Consider the following 19937-nt stretch of genomic DNA (forward strand, 5'->3'; position numbering starts at 1 on the left):
CAAAAGCTCACTCAATACAACAAACAGCCTTGTGCCACTGGTGGTGTAGGAAACTTGTGGCAAAAAAATAATCACAGTGGCTGGGCGCGGTGGCTCATGACTGTAATCCCAGCACTTTGGGAGGCCAAGGCAGGTGGATTTCCTGAGGTCAGGAGTTCAAGACCAGTCTGGCCTACATGGTGAAACCCTGTAGGTAACCGGCATGGTGTAACCGGCCATGGTGATGGGCGCCTGTAATCCCAGCTACTTGGGAGGCTGAGACAGGAATTGCTTGAACCAGGGAGGTGGAGGTTGCAGTGAGCTGAGATCGTGCCGCTGCACTCCAGAGCAAGACTCTCTCTCTCTCTCTATATATATATGTGTGTGTATATATATATATAAATTATATATAGTATATATAAAAATATATATGTATATATAATATATGTATATATATAAAATCACAGAGAAGGTGGCTGAGATGTTTAAACAGAAGTAAGAGGTTAAGGATGACAATCAGGTCTTGAAACACATGTGGTAGGAATTTTCTGATGTAGTTGAGAGAACACTAAATTTTCTAGAAGCAAATGCTGGATGGATATTTAAGTCACGTGTTTAAGTATAAAGTAAAGAAAAATATTAGGAGGATGAAAGGTATGGAACAGAGGTTAAATATACATTTTTTTTAGGTGACAAGGGTATAATAGGTATGTGTAGGGACTGGGGAGTGTGAAGGTAAGGAGGTTGGAGTATGGGTGGTAAAGGAGGAATCCCTGAACCCAACAGATTTCACCAGAAAGCAGGAAAGCACACAAACTCATCAAATGCAATGGTTGTGACTCCTCTCACATCCTTTCTCTCTACCTATCTACAGCCAGGTGAGAAGAGATTCTGTGTAATTGGTAGCACGTTTTAGATGCAGTCAAGCAATATGCATCATTCCCTAGTTAGGTTCCAGAGAGGATATGGTTGGATGCCCTGATAAGCAAAACTAACTTTACTTATCAAAATCTCAGTGTCTTCAATAAGAAAATAGAAATTAATGTCCCTCCCTATCATATGAATATTGGTGAGGGTTGAATGAAGTCTGAGGGCCTTTAGCACAGAGTCTGGTGCATAGTACAGAGTCAATGAATGTTACCTGTCATTACCTCTATCTTATGAGTGCATACTACACAGAGAATTCTGGGTGGTTCCTCTGTTTTCTGGTAGGTGTCATAGCTGCATTCCATATGCAAATTGTGCCACTCCCTTGTTAATCATGTGATTTGCGGTTTCTTAACCTAGTGGAAACCTAGTGGAGGCTTCACATAGTGGAAGGCAGGCTGACAAGTTCACTAATTTAAAACACATGCACATGCACACACACACACACACTTCCTACAGTTTTAACCAAGAATATAGATAAATCATAGACATTATCCTCCAAACTGGAACATTTGAAGATGAAAAAGTCAGTATAAATAGTCATACTCAGACAGCAGACATCCATCAGAGCTGTCCCAGGAAATACTTGGCTATTAGGCCACCCTAGTGCTAGCTCTGTCTGGGATATGCGGCAGCCCATGGTGCTCTAGAACCTGTCTTGTTCAGGTCTCCTATTGACACTTGGTAAGTGTTCAGTAAATATTGAAGATAAAATTAAATAAATGAATAGAAACAAATTCTACGTATATCCTAAACTGAGGCATAAATAAGATCAATACTAAATTATGTTAGAAACATTCTTTAAAGAGGTGTGTATTTACTCATACTGAACTTAGGACACAAATAAGAAAACGTGAGAAAGGAATAAGGATTGGAAAAGGAGTAAAGAAGAAGACATTAATTTAAAACACTGGTAAAATCAAAGGCTAGAAACCAATGTAACTCAACATGTATGCATCTCTCTCCACCTTAGTTCAAGCTGTTTGCTAAAGGTCGCCTATTTTCCAGTCAGAAATCGCAGCTTGGAATGAGCAGATTGGGTTTGATGAAGGCATTCCACATCATCTTAAACTCTGGATCATTCAGTGGAAGTACTGCATCATCCACATGTGGCTTGTTTGCTCAAAATATCTACTGATTTGCAGAAAATTTTGAAGTCATTGACTGTCTAGGGCTTTGTTTTGATTGTGGATAGAAAGCAAACCCATGATGGGCCACCTGGGATATTAAGATTTGGTCATTTCCATATAAAGATGAGCATAATGAATAATTAGGCAAAGGTAAATGTTTTCAAAAATCTGTTTATGTTATTTCTCTATAGGAGCAAATACCTTACTTTTTAATTGAATTATCACTTTTTTCCCATAATTTTTCCTCTTGAAGTTAATTTGTGATTCTTCTGGTGGAAATTAATTAAAAGAGTAGAATCTGCTTATATCTTATTATGAACTTATTTTTAATGTCTCTCCTTAAATATAGCATTGGGTCCATTAGGCCTGATGATCTTGGATTTTTTGGGCAACTCCAGTGAGCTTATTATCCCATCTAACTGAAGAAAGGGCTTCATCTGTATTTGTGAAATCTGCCATCCCTGCCTTAAAATTTCTTTCAGCTTTTTTAACAGTAATCCCCCCCAGTGAAGATGCTACAGATACCCACTGGGGGAGGAACTGGCACTGAGAGCTTAACTCAATGATATGGCTCTTTCCTCTACTGGGAGAACAGGGGCACTTGATGGGAAGGTAACAAGGGCAGCTGTGGAATGACCTGTTTCCTGAGGCTGGTCCCTTCTGCATATCAGCATGGTGGTGATTGCTAATGCATGGACCCTGGCTGCAAATGAATCTAGATTCAAATCATAGCTCCTGTACTTACTAGTTTCTTGATGTTTGCCCTATCAGCCTTGAATTGCCTGGATTTCTGATGGCAAAAGACAAATCCATGCCCTGCCTCCATTAGAGCTGTTCTTGCTAGCAGATCCACCTATTCACAAATGATGTACTAAGGTAATTGACAAATGGTTGAAATGGCAATTATAAAAATAATGAAAAATAATTATTGGCCCAATATTTATTTTAACGTAAAACGGTGATATTTAGTAAACCTCTTGGAAATGAAAGTTAATAAAGACTGATTTTACCCCATCACTTATATAAGAAATAAGCATTGGGGTTTCGTGGAGACAGGAATAAACATATAGACTGCCTAGCTTTCTGCATCACTCTTGTATATCATATCCATTTTGAAAATATGGCAAATGCAATACCAGGACTTGCAGTTTATAGGACTCCTATGGTTTCTCTCCTTTGGCTGCAGATTACTCATGACAAGTGCAATCAATAAAAGCTTTCTTGCCCAAGGCCAAAAGGGGCCTGAGCTTTCGACCCTACAGGTATAAGGAAAATGAGACCAGGAGAATATGCTGAGGCCAAGCCTATTTTGCATGGTGATGGGCATTGTTGGTTATTTATAGAGAAACAAACCCCAGGTCAAAGTATAAAGTCCTCACTAGCAGGCATTCTTTTTTCTTATTTATTTAAAAGCAGCCTGTTCTTGGTTGGGTTTCAGGAAGCAACATTTATATTTTACATGTGGTGTGGGAAAGGAATATTTTATGATAGAATCTCAGGGCTGGAGAGGCCGGTCAAGGTCATTAAATTCACCTCCCCCCATCTGATGTCTGCACCACTTCAGGGAGGAGGTGGTCCCACCCTCTGACGTTTCCCGAGCCCCATTTTTCTGTGGCTTCTTGTTTTTGTCATGGAACCCATGTATCCTCTCTTAATCCTGCCAAAATAACAGCCTTTAGACTGAACGTCTGTAATGTTTTCCAGCCTTTTACATGTTACTGGGCTTTAATTTGTTTACTCTGCTGGTGTTTGTCCCCTGGGTGCACACTCATTTGTCTATAATATTCTTTAAATGTGTAACACTTAAAAATAACGCCCAAATGAAGATTTTCCCTGATCAGCCCAGAGAAGGACAGTATTAAAGGATTTATAGATGAATTGGGGGAAAGGCCCTGTCACTTATTTAGCTAATATCAGCTTTAGACTTGGGAAGTCATTTTCATCTAGACTCTGAACTTGGAATGTTGAAAGGTTGGGCCCAAATGTGTCCTCTCCTTGGATTGGGCTCATCATCCAAGCATGTACAGATTTTGATGAATTAGTATTTTGAAATCTACTAGGTGCATGTATCATTTAAATAAATCAAGGGACATGGTTGTATAAATACCAACTAGGAAAAGCTGTTCCATTCAGTTTTTTCTTGTTTCGGTCTTTGATTAGGTAAGTCAATACTTCCTTTAAGTTAAAAGCAGAGATACAATCTTGCCTATTAAGGTCTTTTGTTTTTACATCGTTTCATATTTGAAGTGTGCCTGACATGCCCTTAGGCATGGGATGTTAGTTTTCTTTCCTCTTTATTTCCTAGTTCCTCTGAACTTGTTAGCTTTAGACTTGTATGCTATCACACATGGTAAATTTAAGTTCGTGGGGAAAATCTTATTTAAGAAGCTGTTCCATGTACTTTTGGCTTTTGTGGCTCTTAAAATATTTCCCAGGAGTAGTGTTTCAGTATGAAGTTTGCTGAATAAGGATGCCAGGTTTATTTCTGAGAAATCTCATTGTACTTGAAATTAAGAAAAAAAAAAAAAAACAAATAAATAAAGAAAACAACAAAAAACCCTTTCATTTGGCAGACATTAGACAGTTCCATTGGCAGCAAACTTGCCAGGGCAACGAAAAGTCACATGAGGAATCCAAGTCAGGAGAAACTCTGATGACCAAGTGCAAGTCTGTTGTTCTCAGTGGGTCACTTGGGAGGCATCTACGGCATCTAATGAAATTCAGATCATGCAGGGTGTGGACATCTGAGATTCAGTAAGCATGCAGTAAATGCCAAGAATACTGGAGATGGTAGACAAAACTAAAAAGTCATCCTACTCAAGCAAGTCTAATGCCATGTGAGGAAAACCATGGTAAAGAGGTACTCTTGGAAGAATGTAAGAAAAACCGTGGGTGAAGAAGCAAGGCAGCCATAGGAAGGGGGATTAGAGATTACAAAATGACCAGAGATAAGGATAAAACAATGGGACAGAAATTGAAATAGACACAGAGATGTCAATAGGAGGCATCAACAGCCAGAAGATGGTGCAGACACGTAGATAATGAGATAATGTGGCAAGATCTGGGCCCATGCAATAGATTTTTTTTTGTGCTGGATTTGAAAATATGGATTTAGGTGATGGGGTGATCATCCAGGGATCTATGGTTCATAAGCAGGCATGTGACTGTAGCTGATTGGTTTAGGTTTAGGGTAATGGAATTTGAATGAATGGTCTGATACTGAGATTTAGAAACTCAACCTCATTACCAGGACAGCCCTGATGAAACAACTGGAAAAGTTCTTTTTCTTACTGTTTTTCTTTAGTCCCTGATATGGTTTGTCCATGTCTCCCCTCAGATCTCATCTTGAATTGTAACTTCCACAATTCACACATGTCATGGGAGGGACCCAGTGTGAGGCAATTGAATCATGGGAGTGGGTCTTTCTTGTGCTGTTCTCATGATAGTGAATAAGTCTTACGAGATCTAATTGTTTTATAGAGAGGAGTTTCCCTGCACAACTTCTCTCTCAGCCTGACGCTGTCCATGTAAGACGTGACTTGCTCCTCCTTGCCTTCCACCACGATTGTGAGGCCACTCCAGCCATGTGGAACTGTAAGTCGATTAAACCTCTTTTTCTTCCCAGTCTCCGGTATGTCTTTATCAGCAGCGTGAAAATGGATTAATACAGTCCCTTTATGTATGGGCACAGCTGCTTAAAGAAGTCAGGTGGCCTGGGATGGTATCAGAGCTTCCTGACCTCTGTCCAGATACCACAGGGAGATAAGACCCCCAAACCACCACATGCTGGAGCAGACAACCCCTAGTGGCCTTTAGATCATTAACATATTATTATAATGCAAAAATTCCCCCTCTAAAATAAAACTTCTGCTATTTTGTTTACATGGTTGTATGAAGACATGCTTATGATTTAAGTCTGCACATGCAAGCATTCCTCTTGACCCTGCACCCAGTCCTTAAAAACCCTATGCTTTCTAATGTTTGGGAGAGGGTGCATTTAGAGCAAGAGGGTGCCTTCTCCGTTCCCTGGCCAGCAAAAAAAAACAAAAAAAAACAGACAAAAAAAAAACCTGATTGTCTTTTCCAGCTGGGGGTTCTTTCTGTGCAACCCATACAAAATGGGAAAAGATCTCGGTTTACCAGTGACAATATTGGGGCAGGGGAAAAGCAGTGAAAATAAACATAGAGAGGACTTTTTGTTCTTTTATTGTTGGTCACTTTCAAACCTCCACAAGTGTTAGAAAATTAAAGTGTACCTTATAACTTAGATGCTCTCTGTGAAAGGTGTTAAAAATGGGAGGTGGCTAGTGAGGTGGATGTCCAATATGTGGCTATTCAGCACCTGACCTATGGCTAGTGCAAATTAAGATGCACTCTTGGTGTAACATACACTCTGAGTTTTAAAGATCTTAATACAAAAACAAAGCAAAACAGAAACAGCAAACTAAATGATTAATAATCTTGAATTATCATATATTGACATAATAATATTTGGGGTACATTGGCTTAAATATGTTGCTAAGTTGATGTCAACTCTTTGTGCTTTTTTAATGAGGCGATTAGAACATTTAAAGTTGCATATGTAGCTTGTTTCATATTTCTCCAGGCCAATGCCAGCCTACATATGTGGACTCACACAAATTTGTACCTCTTCTCCAGCACTTTTGCTAACTGGACGTATGTAGTTGGTCAAGTTACTTAAACTTTTTGAACTTCAGGGTCAACATTAAAAATATTGTTATAAATAATGTTATAGGAAAGAGAGTTACTGCAAAGAAAAGTCATTTATAAAGAACACACATTTTCATTATGAAGGAGATTTTACAAGTGGTGCCCCAACTTGACTCCTTCTGGACTTTGTTGGGGAGACCACAGTACCACGCTCCAATCACATTCAGGTGAACCAGGGTTTACAGCTTAGCAGGTTGGGGTTAAGGGGGACCATCCCTTTGTTCCTTTCTAGGATTGGTAGGTCAATATGGCATCCATCCTGAAAGCACACCATGCATCTGTTCTGTCTCTGGGAAATGGAAATTATAGGGGTTCTGGTCTGAAATTCTAATTGTAAGGAGAAGATGGAGAAGGAAACAATGACAGCAGCTGAGAAAAACTCATTAAGTCTCAGTCCCAGACACTGGCAAATTAAATGAGGACGAGAGCAGATACTCAATAAGGGGGAACCTGGAAGTCCATCTTTCTCTTCTAGCTATCAGGATTTCCATTTCTCATCTATTGTTCCATATCAGAACACTGATCTTAGATAATTGCTTTTAATTTTAGCTTGCATATGTATAATGTCTCTCACTATATCACCCACTATATCTTTTGAACTCAAAATAACCTGAGAAATAGGCAAGTCTGGTAGCATTCTAACACTACAGATGAGGTGCTAAGAAACAGGACTGACGCTTATTGAGCATTTAATATGTGAGAGGCATTATACTGGGTATGTTGCACACTTTATCTAATACTCCTAGATCTCTTAGCCAGAAAATCTGAATGGCTTTCTTAAGGCTGCACAGCTAGTAAGTATCAGATTCAAGTCTGTCACCATGCCTTCTATATTTTAGCACTTCCCTTTAGCACTTCCCTTTAGCACTTCCTTTTGGAGAAGAAAGTCAAGAACTAGGCAGAATTCATGAGGAAATGACCGACAGGGTCATGCATTTGTTCACCCAATAGTTAGACACAGTTTCTAGAAGATTCATGCATTGAGTTCTTTACCAAACAGAACCTAATAATCTTTTCTATTATGTTTCAAATTATTTTTCATAAAAATATTATTAATGAAATAATATTATATAGATATGATTTAAGGAATGTTTACCTCATTGCTGGTGTTGCACATTTAATCATTTCAACAGTGCTGTCAGGCAGATAGATACTATTATCTAAGTTTATAGGAAACAGGCTCAGAGCACTGAAGCAATCTGATCAGCATACAGCTAATGAATGGTGAGGAAGCTATATTCAAATTTATTTAATTCACCCACTCCTTCTTCCTCTTCTGTGCAATGACAAAGTCAGAATTACATTATCTTGACTCTAAAATTCTAGGGTTTAACATGTTGTCTCTCTGTTTCTTTTCTGCCCTCCTCTGAAGAGGTGGGGGAGAGAGCAGATGGTTTCTGCAGAGTTCTCAGGCTTCAGATTCCCTTTCTGTAAGCACATTCTGTATAAAAATGTCTGGTATATATATGCTACAGCTAGTTTCTATTAAAGAGAATTTCAATCCACTTTCATAACATATTTAAAAGTAAAGTTTATTGCCAGAAAAAGTAGCTATTTCATAAGCCAAAGCAATCCATCTTATCGAAATGTAAGAAAATAAATGAAAACTGGAAGTCCAGATGAGGACTTGGGAAAACTAAAAATATCTCAGAAATAAGCTTCTTTGCTTCTTAATTTTTGATGATCGCTATCTATAGCAAAGTCTCAAACGTGGAGGACAAGAAAAATAAGTTTATGTCAGAAGCACACACCAAGCTTAAAAACCACACCAAGAGGAATTTCTCAAGCAGAAAACTGTATTTATTTGTTTTAGAAATATATAAAGTAAATTTAAAATGAAGGAAATTAGCCTAGGCACAGTGGCTCCTGCCTGTAATCCCAGCACTTTGGGAGGCTGAAGTGGGCGGATCACTTGAGGTCAGGTATTGGAGACCAGCCTGACCAAAATATTGAAATCCTGTCTCTGCTAAAAACACAAAAATTAGCTGGGAATGGTGGCATGCTCCTGTAATCCCAGCTACTCAAGAGGCTGAGGCAGGAGAATCGCTTGAACCTAGGAGGTGAAGGTTGTGGTGAGCCGAGATCGTGCCAGTGCACTCTAGCCTGGGCAACAGAGCAAGACTCTGTGTCAATAAATAGATAGACAGACAGATAGATAGATAGATAGATAGATAGATAGATAGATAGATAGATAAAATTAAATGAAGGAAATTAAAGCTGTATCTTTTCCAAGCCAATATTTTTCTGATGAAAACTAAGAAGTATAACTTCAGAGAGACCCTAATCAGATTTGCTTGACTCCATTACCTTTTCCTTTCAACAGTCCTGCACGCAGTTAATGGGGAATTTTCCCAAAGCACACATTCATCCTGTTACATCCTTACCCAGAGACCGCCTTTTTCTCTTGCCTTCTAGCCAACGCCCATCCCCAGGCCTCTCTGACCACACAATGGGCCTCAGTTGTCGTCTCCTGCCCTGGCTGTGCCCCTCCAGAATGTCAGCCACACTACTGTTTCCTTCACACCTTCTAATCCTGCACTCCTAATTTTGTCTCTTGCTGTTCTCCTCTTACGGAATTTACTTTCCTTTCTTTTTAAATTGTGTGCTTCTCTCAAGACTATGCATGTAAAAATCTACCTATTCATACATTTTCTCTGAGTTATTCAACCCATTTTCATCTTTCCCTTTTCTCGAGTTGCCTGGCTGTATTTTCCAACCTTCTTCACATGGAGACCTTCATTGATTACATAGGTATAGTACAGTAGGAGACCTTCATTGATTACATAGGTAGAGTACAGTAGGAGACCTTCATTGATTACATAGTACAGTAGGAGATTGCTCATGACTACAGGCACAGGGGTTCTACACAGGCCTGGACCAGCAGCTCCAAGGGCTGAAAGCATCAACATCTCTCTATTAAAAAAATCCTATTCCTTGCCACAGTCCAGCAGTCAGGAAACTTGGCTTGATGGGGTTGAAGACCATAACTTTAGGAACCCAGCATGGGGGCACATAGTGTGATAAGCATACATATTCTAACAGTGGGAGGATTGAGGTGGAACAGAGAGAGATTTGACATTTTGACTCTGTCATTTTGATATGACCATTTACATGTATTTTGGAACGTGAATATTTGACATGACTTTTTTTGATAAGGAATTTTGATGTGGTAACATTTTGTCTTGGCCTAAAACACACACACACACACACACACACACACACACACACGCAGGCACGCGCACATGCGGCATTTAATTTACAAACATAAAATGACCAAATTACACACTCAGTAGTTGTTCTCACTCCCCTCCTTAAAAACTTACAGAACCTTAAAAACGTATAGAACTCAAATATTCTGCTTATCACACAGATGTGACCCTGACCCGTCCGTCTCCAAGCATGTATGAAATAAAATTGGAGTGTCCTACACACTCACCACCTGCTGGCCCCTGACCTGGGAGCTTTATTTTTGTCATTCCATCCTCACTATGATCTCTGAAATGAGGTGTGTGGCTGGGACCTGGGCCTTTACACAGAATTACTGCTAAGCTCCCTATGAAAGATTTGACATCTGATTATTTAAAAATTATTTCATAATGTCTTTTTTGTTTTTGTTTTTGTTTTTTTTGAGATGGAGTCTCGCTCAGCCACCCAGGCTGGAGTGCAGTGGTGCAATCTCGGCTCCCTGCAACCACCATCTCCCAGGTTAAAGCGATTCTCCCATCTCAGCCTCCCGAGTAGCTGGGATTACAGGCAACCACCATCATGCCCCACTAATTTTTGTATTTTAGTAGAGACAAGGTTTCACCATGTTGGCCAGGCTGGTCTTGAACTCTTGACTTCAGGTGATCCGTCTGCCTCGGCCTCCCAAACTGCTGGGATTATAGGCGTGAGCCACCACACCTGGCCACCATGATAGCTTATTTATACTTGTACATTTTTAAAAAAATATAAGAACTGTTATGCTTTCACTACTCCAGCACTAGTTTGTCCTCATTAACACCCGTAGACATGATTTGAGTAAGTGGGATATCTATCTGACCAAACAATGCCCAGCTTTCCAATTGACTCAGATTTTTACATGGCTTTCTTTCAGTTCGACTGGATGTTTTGACCTATTTTAGTGTAGAAAATCTTGAGACTTCTTTTTTAAAACATACGTTTTTCACTTCTTTGCTCCATCGCATGCTGTAGGATAAGGTCGTGACTTGAATGGATGGAGATCCTGCGGCCAGCTACCAATGGTGCAGCTGCCTTATCTTCTTAGAGTCAGGGCTGCCTTTTGTTCCGCCTGCATTTGCTTTTCGGGTCAGTCTGCAGAGGCCTTCCTCTCTTATCACTTTCCGCGTTCAGACTACAGGCGAAAAAAATCCCTCTCCCTGGTGCTTATCATGGCTGTTCTTTCCCAGTGATTGCAGGCACCAAGTGTCCCAAAGCTCCTGTCGCTCACTGGAAGCACAGCTGGGAAATCGACAGAGCCCTGAATGTCTTATCGCAGGCATTACTAGCAGATAAGCAGTCCTGGGGTGCTCCTAAGGCTCAATTCAAGACGACCCCAAAGAAAGAAACCTAGCTCAGCTTAATGGGACCCCTGATTTGGGACCTGTGGCCACTTCTCAAGGGCACAAGGTACTCAAAGGTTCTGCGCTGAGATGTGACTGTTAAAACGTTTTATTTTGTAACTATGGAAAGGATTCCTGAAATAGGCGACCAGGTTTGCATTTTTATTTTTTCTTGGATTTTCATTTAAAATACTAGGAACTCAGCAAGGTAGAGTGGATAAAATATCAGGTTTGAGTCCCGTGATCTTGATTTGAATGTACTTACTTTCATTCACAATGCCCAGGTGGTAGTACTTCCCTTAGACGGGTGGTGGGGAGCAGGAGGGACCCTCCTGGCTTCCTGCTTGAAAGCGCCCCTGTTTTGGTCCTCCTTTGGGTGTTGCTGGTGTTTCCCCATGCCATGAGCATTCATGGGTCCTGGCAGGCTATGAGCGAACTTGGGAGCCTGCCCTCCCCCTGCCTTTCCACCCAACCCTCTCATTCTGGTCTACACCATGTTTCATGCATTCAGACTTCAGAATTTCCTGACCAAATGGCTCTAAGCTCACTTCTGGGCCTGTGAAGGATTCTCCCAGTGAAAATAGGACAGGCCACAAGACCAGTGTGGGCACCTATGGGACCAAGGCATGGACACTGGGGCAGTACGGGCAACCCGGAAATGTAAGCTTGGCCCCTAATGACGTGAAGGATGGAGTCAGACGTTGAATGGGTGGGAGTGATGTGTATCACGTATTGTTCTGATTTCACCCTAGACTTCCACATTGCTGTGAAAGTATACTTGTTAACAAAGGAGTAGAGAACACAAATTATTTAAGTTTGGTAGCATCATTTATAACATTTACATAAGGAAGCATATGGTAGGTGGGCCTCTAGTTACAGTTTGGCTCCAGGACCCATCTTGGTCAGAAGAGCACTACCTCACTGCAGGGTTGGGGTAGATTCCTTAATCTCTATGAACATGATCCTCTGTAAAAGGGGGACATTCATATCTATCTTTTGCTTGAATTTAACTTTATAATGTCTGTTCAACACAGAGCATATACAAAGTGGCCAGTACATCAATTTACAAATCGATACTCAAAGGGAAGGAAAAACACAACAAAACAACACAACAACAAACTCACCATTGGATTTTACTAATGTCCAGTTACAATCGCTCACACATTTCTTGCTACTCTATTAAATGGCAGTTCTCCTCTTTGACTGTTTCAAAGCAAAACCAGTGCGGACAGTCGCAAACCACTGACAGATTCCTGGCTTTGCCAGTGTCTATCGGTCCAAAGATAACCCTGGATTCACACAGTAAAGGCCAATCCCCTTGTAAATGTGCTTTGCTTGTACGGAAAGCATTGCTTTGAAATCCTGAGCTGGATCCTGACATTACCATAAGTGCTCTCACTCCATCTGCACCCCTCCCTCTGCATACTCAGACACTTCTGACAGAGGTCTCACTTGGATTGTGAGTCAGCCTCGGAAGCTGCATATTTTAAAGTTTGAGAAACTAGAAGTTGCGTCATGTTTTCCCTCTGCTCCTGGTTTTCAACTTTCTCTTCTTAAAAACAGTTTGCTTGCCAGGAGCATTTTCCCCAAATTCTCCCAAGCTGTGAACATAACCTTCTATACAGAAAATTTTATATTATCCAAAGCTGCATATTAGAAAAATATATATTTCTCCCCAGATGCTTATGCTGTATAAACAATGCAAGTCATTCTCCTAGAAAGCTACATAAATTTTATATATTTTTGTATCAAAATGTTCTCCCCTAATTTAATCAAAATTGATAAATGAGTACAGAAACAGGAGCTGAAGCCCTAAAGACTAATATATTTAGTCTTCCTGATGGACCATATGCATATTTACACTTCACAATTAAATGACATACAGGGAGACGTGCAATATCCCAAAGAAATCCTGACAGCTTTATTAATTCTGCCAACAGCTCACGGGGTTGTTGGTCACAGGGGAATATTTACTGGATTTCTTGCCTATAAGAAGTGTTATGTTTGGAATGGAAATTAATCACCATGACCCCAAAGATAAGGATTTGAATTTTTACTTTAACTGTTCACGCTACATAAATTCAGCAGCCATTCCTTCGCAAATATTCTTCTGAGCAGTATCCACTCTGTTCAGGCCTCAATTTTCACATCCTGTTAGAAAATGTTTTCTCAACTTTTCAAGTATGCTTTTGGGATGGCAGTCGGACGCCCCATCAGGTATCACTCCTCCCCACACAGCCTGCATATTCCATTCAGGGGCAGGCAGTCTTTAAAAATTATGAATCTTAAAATAGAGTTTTACCACAAAAACTGGAGAGATAGATCAGATAATGCCTGCTTCCTAATGATAATGAGGACAGTAAATAATTTTAAGGCCTTCCCAGCATGGTAAAAAAAAAAAAAAAAAAATCTCTCGTCTATCTTTCCCACATGATAAATCTATATTATGCTTAAGCCAGCAAAAGCGTACGTAATTTCTATTCTATGGGGGTGTATTTTTGGAAAGGCAAACAAGATGCTGTCTTTTCGCCATTCCCGGGCTAGCAGACAAAAGACAAAGTGTCGCTTGTCACATGAATCCTAATTGGCTGACAGGGCTGAGTTTTATGGCATCACTCCATCTGCACATGAAGACCAGAGCATTAATATTCTGGGAAGTAAAACACGATATAAAGTTCATAGTGTAAGAGTGAAAGTAAGAACACTAACACATCAGTCAAATATGATCATCCCAAGACCTATCAAGAGAAAGCATCAGGAAAAATACTCCTCCTGCATGGAAGGCTGAGAGGGTTTCAACAGCCAAGTCCTGCACAAGATACACATGGTGAAATCTTTGACAAATGCACTAAAGAAAATGAGATTGTTATGCATCAAAGACCTATTCATAAATCATTCTGAGGGCTGCCCAACTTTTTTTTGGAAGGTGAAATTTAGCTCTCTCCCAGAGACAAATAGAGTCAAATCAGTTTCTAAAGTCTGTAAAGAAATTGATATTATATTCATAAATGCCACGTGGTTGATTTCATCCACTCAGTTTAATAATATGTTGATTGAGTTCTTAAAAATGGTCATGTGGAGTCCTGTAGACTGGAAAACTCTGTCTGGTTAGCAGACATGGTGATGCTGGGATATCATAGTGCAAGATGCCTCAAACTTATATCCAGGTCTGTAGATATAGGTAATATCAACGGCCACTGGTTGGGCCTTTACCATGTATAAGGTTTGGGAATAGGGCTTAACATTTCAGTCTTATGGGGTCAATAATTTAATTTTTCTTTTTATGGATGAGGAGACTAAGCTTTGGCAAGATTAAGCAACTTGCCGAAAGCCACGGAGCTAATAAGGATGGGAGCCTGGTGTTGGGAACATGGAGGTTGAATTTATAAGCTTTGGTTATGTAGTGGGAGCTGAGAGAAGGTTGTCAACACCAGACACATTTGGGACTTTGCAGTTTGTCTCCCTGTGGCTACTGAATTATCTGCTTGGAGGTTTGACTTTGCACTGACCCCAACCTGACTGACTGTTCTTTTCACCATTCTCATGCTGCAAATGGAAACGTGAAGGCCCATTAATTTTGTGTAGCCCAGCCAGAGCTGCTGGAGCAGAAGACAGGTCCCTAGCTCCCAGGCCGGCCCTCTGTCACCTAGATAAGCCAGAGTGTGCACACACGGCACCAGCTCCAATTTCATGTCAGGATCCTTTACCCATGAATTAGTTTCACTCCTTGCATCTCAGAACCTTGCCAGAGGGCCTTCTCTCTTCCCTAACTTGCTGTAATCTCTGTCAGGCATGTTGCCCTCAGTCCCCCATGCTTTCATCTCTGAATGCTTCCTGGAAACACAGGCACAAAGCCTCCTTTTTTAGGGAGAGTTTTTTGGGTTCTCAGACTGGCTGGTGTGAAGGATAGTGATCGATTAGGACAGGAATGATGATGTTAAAGTGGCGCTTTGCACCCCATGGTCATGAGGGGCGATAATGACCCCATTAGTGCAGTCAGCGAGCCGTTATTAGCATAATCAGAGTGTGCAGAGGTGCCCTGCTGCCCATTTGGACCTTAATGGCGGCAGAAGGTGAAATTGACACCAAGGAACGAGGCAAATGAGCACGGATGAGCTGCGCTGGAAAAGATACAGTTCTCGCTTAAGGGATTCCAGATGGCAAAGCAGTGCACAGTAGGAGCTTTATTCACAGTCCTTGGGCACCTAGGTGGGGAAGGGACAGTGTGAGAGAGGCTGGACTTCATTTTACCAGTCCCTGTCTGAAACTTACATTTCAAAAACAGTGAATTTACATGCTTCTAACCAAAGCACCTTAAGCGAGAAGTCTCGCCATGTCCTCTAGCAACACCATTTATGGGTGAGAACAGCCACTCTGTCATCTCTCAGCAGGTCTGTTTACTGACGCTTCACGTGACTTTCAGCACAAGGCACACTAACTTGGGAAAAGGAATTGTCGTATGCCCAAAGACACACCCAGTCACACAGACACAGACTCAGATACACGTGCTCATGCACACACCTCCCAGACACAGGTAGACGCACATAGTAGGAGAGCATTCCAGTCCAATGAAGAATGCAGATAAAATATCAGGAATGACCAGGGCTGCCATCGGCTCTCTGTCTGCTCTGCCTCTGGCATGTGAGCAAGGCCACAAAACCACTGCAGATGGTTGAGGGGAATCAGCCAGGACCCTCCTACCTTGGTCAGAGTTGGTCTCATTCCATCCCACCCTACACGAGCCTGAGCTCTCCAGTGACAACCTAATTTCGGTCTTGCTCCTAGCCTTTTGCCCTGTGTTAGTACGTCTCTCAGACATGATTCTAGAGTTTCCCCCAGGAACCCTGACTGAACTGACTCTCAGGCTGACCATATTTATGTTGCCTCAAAAGGCAGAACTGTCTGAGTTCTGGTGTCTTCAAACCTAATCCTGATATTAGCCTGGCGATTGTTTTGTGTGTGTGTGTGTGTGTGTGTGTGTGTGTGTGTGTTCCTGTGTGTTGGGGTGGGGGGTATAGATTTGGGCGTTTCATTGTTTACTCGAACACTCTCAACCAGAGTATTATTTCTGTGTTGTTTTACAGGAAGTGACCATTTGTTCCTGTTACCTATAAAAATAGGATCAAACATTTACCAGGTTAAAATGAACTCATTTGTGAATCAACTCAGAAGTTTCTTATAAACACCCATGGTGTGAGCATCCAGATAGTTTTTAAGGCGAGTCTGGTTTCCATTTCTCTGACATGTAGGGATTGAAAACATTCTCTTCCTTCCTATAGCAACATTGTGCAGGTACAAGGAGCTAATAATGTAAACCATTTGATAATCACCTATCTTGTGACAGACACCTTAAATACCTTACCTCCAATCCCCTTATAATCCTACATGAGAAATATTGCAATTTGCATTACACAGAAAAGAAAATTGGTCACAGAAAAGGTAAGACAACCATGCTATGGGCACAGGAGACTCAGTGGTGGTGGAGCTGGGATTCTGGCCAGGGCTTTGTGGATATATACCTCATGCTCTTTCTGGCATGACTATGCCCCTTCAGTGAGACTTTGGGTATACTTTTATATACAAAAGAGTGTCAAAAGAGTGTCAGTAGAGCCTCTAAGTCAAGTACGGTCTCTGAAACATTGGCCAGGATTACCAAGAGAGGTTGCTCATGAACCTGCCTACATTTTTGGTAAGGGAAAAGGGGATGGTCCTGGGATTTTACCCTAGGGACTCTGAAGCACATATTCACTACTAGTTACTGAGATAAATACATATGGTTCATATTCCATTTTTTTTAAAAAAAGTTCTATTCGAGTGGGATCTCTTGAAGGAGGGCTTTATCTGACACGGCCCATTGCTCCACACGTACATCCTCCATCTCCTTTCTCCTTCTTGTCTCAGCATCCTAGCCCACCCCGACTGATGAAGAGTCATCTGTCTGTCAGTTGCTGCTTCTCAGAATGCTGTCGGAAAAATTCTATTTTATCCTCCACCCAAAAACCCTAGGGTCTTTTCAATGACCTGCAAAGTATCTAGGCAGTTTTGTAATCCGACTAGCACTTAGAAGTAAAAGGTGACCAGGGGATAAATTGCTAATATTTATATCTTAATTTCTTTAGGTTGCAGAGTGATGCTGGTATTTGTTAAGCAATAGCAGTGTTAGCAAAGATGATGCTTGTCATAGAAAAATCTATGTATTTAATCTAATTTTCAGTACTAGCCTCACACTGGGTTTATTGTGTGGACAATCATTTCTTCTTTTCCACTACTCACTGATTGATTTATTTCATACTTTTTTATTGTGTATCTTTCATCATACTCCTGCTTAGAATGGGGTGGGTTATTTATTTATTATTTTTTGAGACAGGGTCTCCGTCTGTAGCCCAGGTTGGAGAGCAGTGATTTTGACTCGGGGCGACCTCCACCTCCTGGGCTTTAGCCGTTCTCCCACGTCAGCCTCCAGAATAGCTGAGACGACAGGTGCATGCCACCATGCCTGGCTAATTTTTAAAAAAATGTAGAGACAAGGTCTCACTATGTTGCCCATAGGTCTCCATCTCATGGGCTTAACTGATCCTCCTGCCTCAGCCTCTCGAAGTGCTGGGATTATAGGCATGAGCCACTGTGCTTGCTGGCTGTGGTGGGTAATAAATAACTAATAAGTAGCTACAATCATCATATAAATATAATGAAAGTGAAAATTGTGCTCATTCAATCTGCGCATGTTCCTTGACCCCTTCAATTGGAAAATCGTGCTAGCACTGAACCAGCACCCCTTTCACTACAAATACAGCACTGTCTTCTCTTACCCAAGAGCGTGAAGACTGCTACCTGAATAGTCTCTGTTTTTGACAGCCAAGAAATAAGAAAATGTCACTGCAGAAATAGTAACTTGCCTCTAGCTCCTGAGTACAGAGTGGCCTGGTTACAAGGCAAACACTGCAGCAGGTAGCAAGCAGGAGGAACATCTCCTGAGGAGGAGGACTCCCACTGCCACCCACCTGGATGCTGGGAGTTCAGGACATAATGAGGTAGCTTTGTGCTTGGGGCAGGAATTGGGGAATGGGGAAATGCTATCGATGCTTCTGCTGCTGCTACTTCTTATTATCAATCATTATTGATGTTTTTATGTAAGTTACAGTTCCTGCCTTCTCTCAAATCTCACTCTCTTTTGGGGAGCAAGACAAATAAAAAGCTTACAAAATAGAGTGCGACGTGTCCTCCTCATGGGACAGTTGTGGAAAAATCCTGAGACAATAAATTCTGCTGAGAGGGAAGATTGTTGGGAGTTTGGACAGGGAGGCCTTCGTTGAAGAGTTTTATGTAGGGAGGATATTTATATTTTTAGAGATCTCTATATTTAAATGAATCCCAACACAGAATAGCCACTACCTCTTTAGTAATAAGATTCACTGAATTAGCAGATAAACGTAGCCTTCATTTATGTGGGTATTGATATTGGTATGTATCACTTTTCATTGATATTGGTATGTATCACTTTTCAGAATGACAATTTTATTTCTTAAATTGCTGTAAAGAAATTTCTCATACATAGAACTCCTTGCCATTTCTAATTTTATTATAAAATTTGAGGTGTCTTTCCACATGCAAAAAATAAAAATATGAAATTATCTCTTAAGAGGCTGTTAAAATGACATATTAAAAGGGAATAATTATTTGGTAAATAGAGTCATTTTTCAAAATTATTTAAGATGTGACAGTTGCACTCCATTTGTGTCTGTGTGTCTATAAGTATGACATGTATTATATCTAACTACACTCAGAGCTGTAGGGAAGGGATTCCACATTATAAGTATGACATGTATTATATCTAACTACAGTCAGAGCTGTAGGGAAGGGATTCCACATATTTTGCATTGGATGGTATTTTAATGTCAGTGCATAGCTCTTACTCTGAGAATGAATGAATGTTTCCCTTTAAAGCTAAAAATGTACCTCTCTCATCCAAAACCTTTTGTTTTATGACACATATTAAGCTATGCTGGTTAAAAGTATTACTGGATATTGATACATGCATTTAAAATTATTTGAGATTGTTTACTGTCAAATTTCCACTGATACATACATGCCCTATTGTAGGAAGGCATGTGAATCACAGAAGGTAGTCATTATAAAATCTTCTTTGCCAAAATGTTTTTTGTCCAGTGGATTCTTTTTAAGTGAGGCACAGGATAGCACAGTCACAAATGCCTATCTCCCTAGAGGATTGCAAATCCACTACAGAACCACTTTATTCCCTTACCATAGTGTACATCTGGCCGCAATTTGAACTTATACTTTTTTAAACATGCAGTATTGTTTCCCAGTCTTCAAACAATGAAGGGTGAGAGAATGTACTGTATGTCTGAGACATCCAGTGGGGCCACTGCAATGTCATCATGCATTTGTCCAGCTCTTTTACCCAAATGGAACCTCATAACCCATCTATACAACATATTCGCAATCTTCCAAATTGGGTATAATGAGTTCTCTTTCCTCAGCAGTGTCATCAATCCAACAGTTACTGTTTTGAAATGCCTGTCAGATCATCTTTGGTCATGTACAAAGAGCATATTCTAGGGGCCTTATTATGTGGCTAATCTTTGAA

General features: G+C 40.7%; 1 protein-coding gene across 1 annotated transcript in view; it reads right to left on the reverse strand.

Annotated features, from left to right (window-relative positions):
* The window catches only part of CNTNAP5 (contactin associated protein family member 5), an 860931-nt gene that overhangs the window by 616702 nt on the left and 224292 nt on the right, over positions 1-19937 (reverse strand). The gene's annotated exons all lie outside the window — the stretch shown is intronic.

This window comes from Macaca fascicularis, chromosome 12, assembly GCF_037993035.2.
Source record: "Macaca fascicularis isolate 582-1 chromosome 12, T2T-MFA8v1.1".
In the NCBI taxonomy this organism is placed as follows: domain Eukaryota; kingdom Metazoa; phylum Chordata; class Mammalia; order Primates; family Cercopithecidae; genus Macaca; species Macaca fascicularis.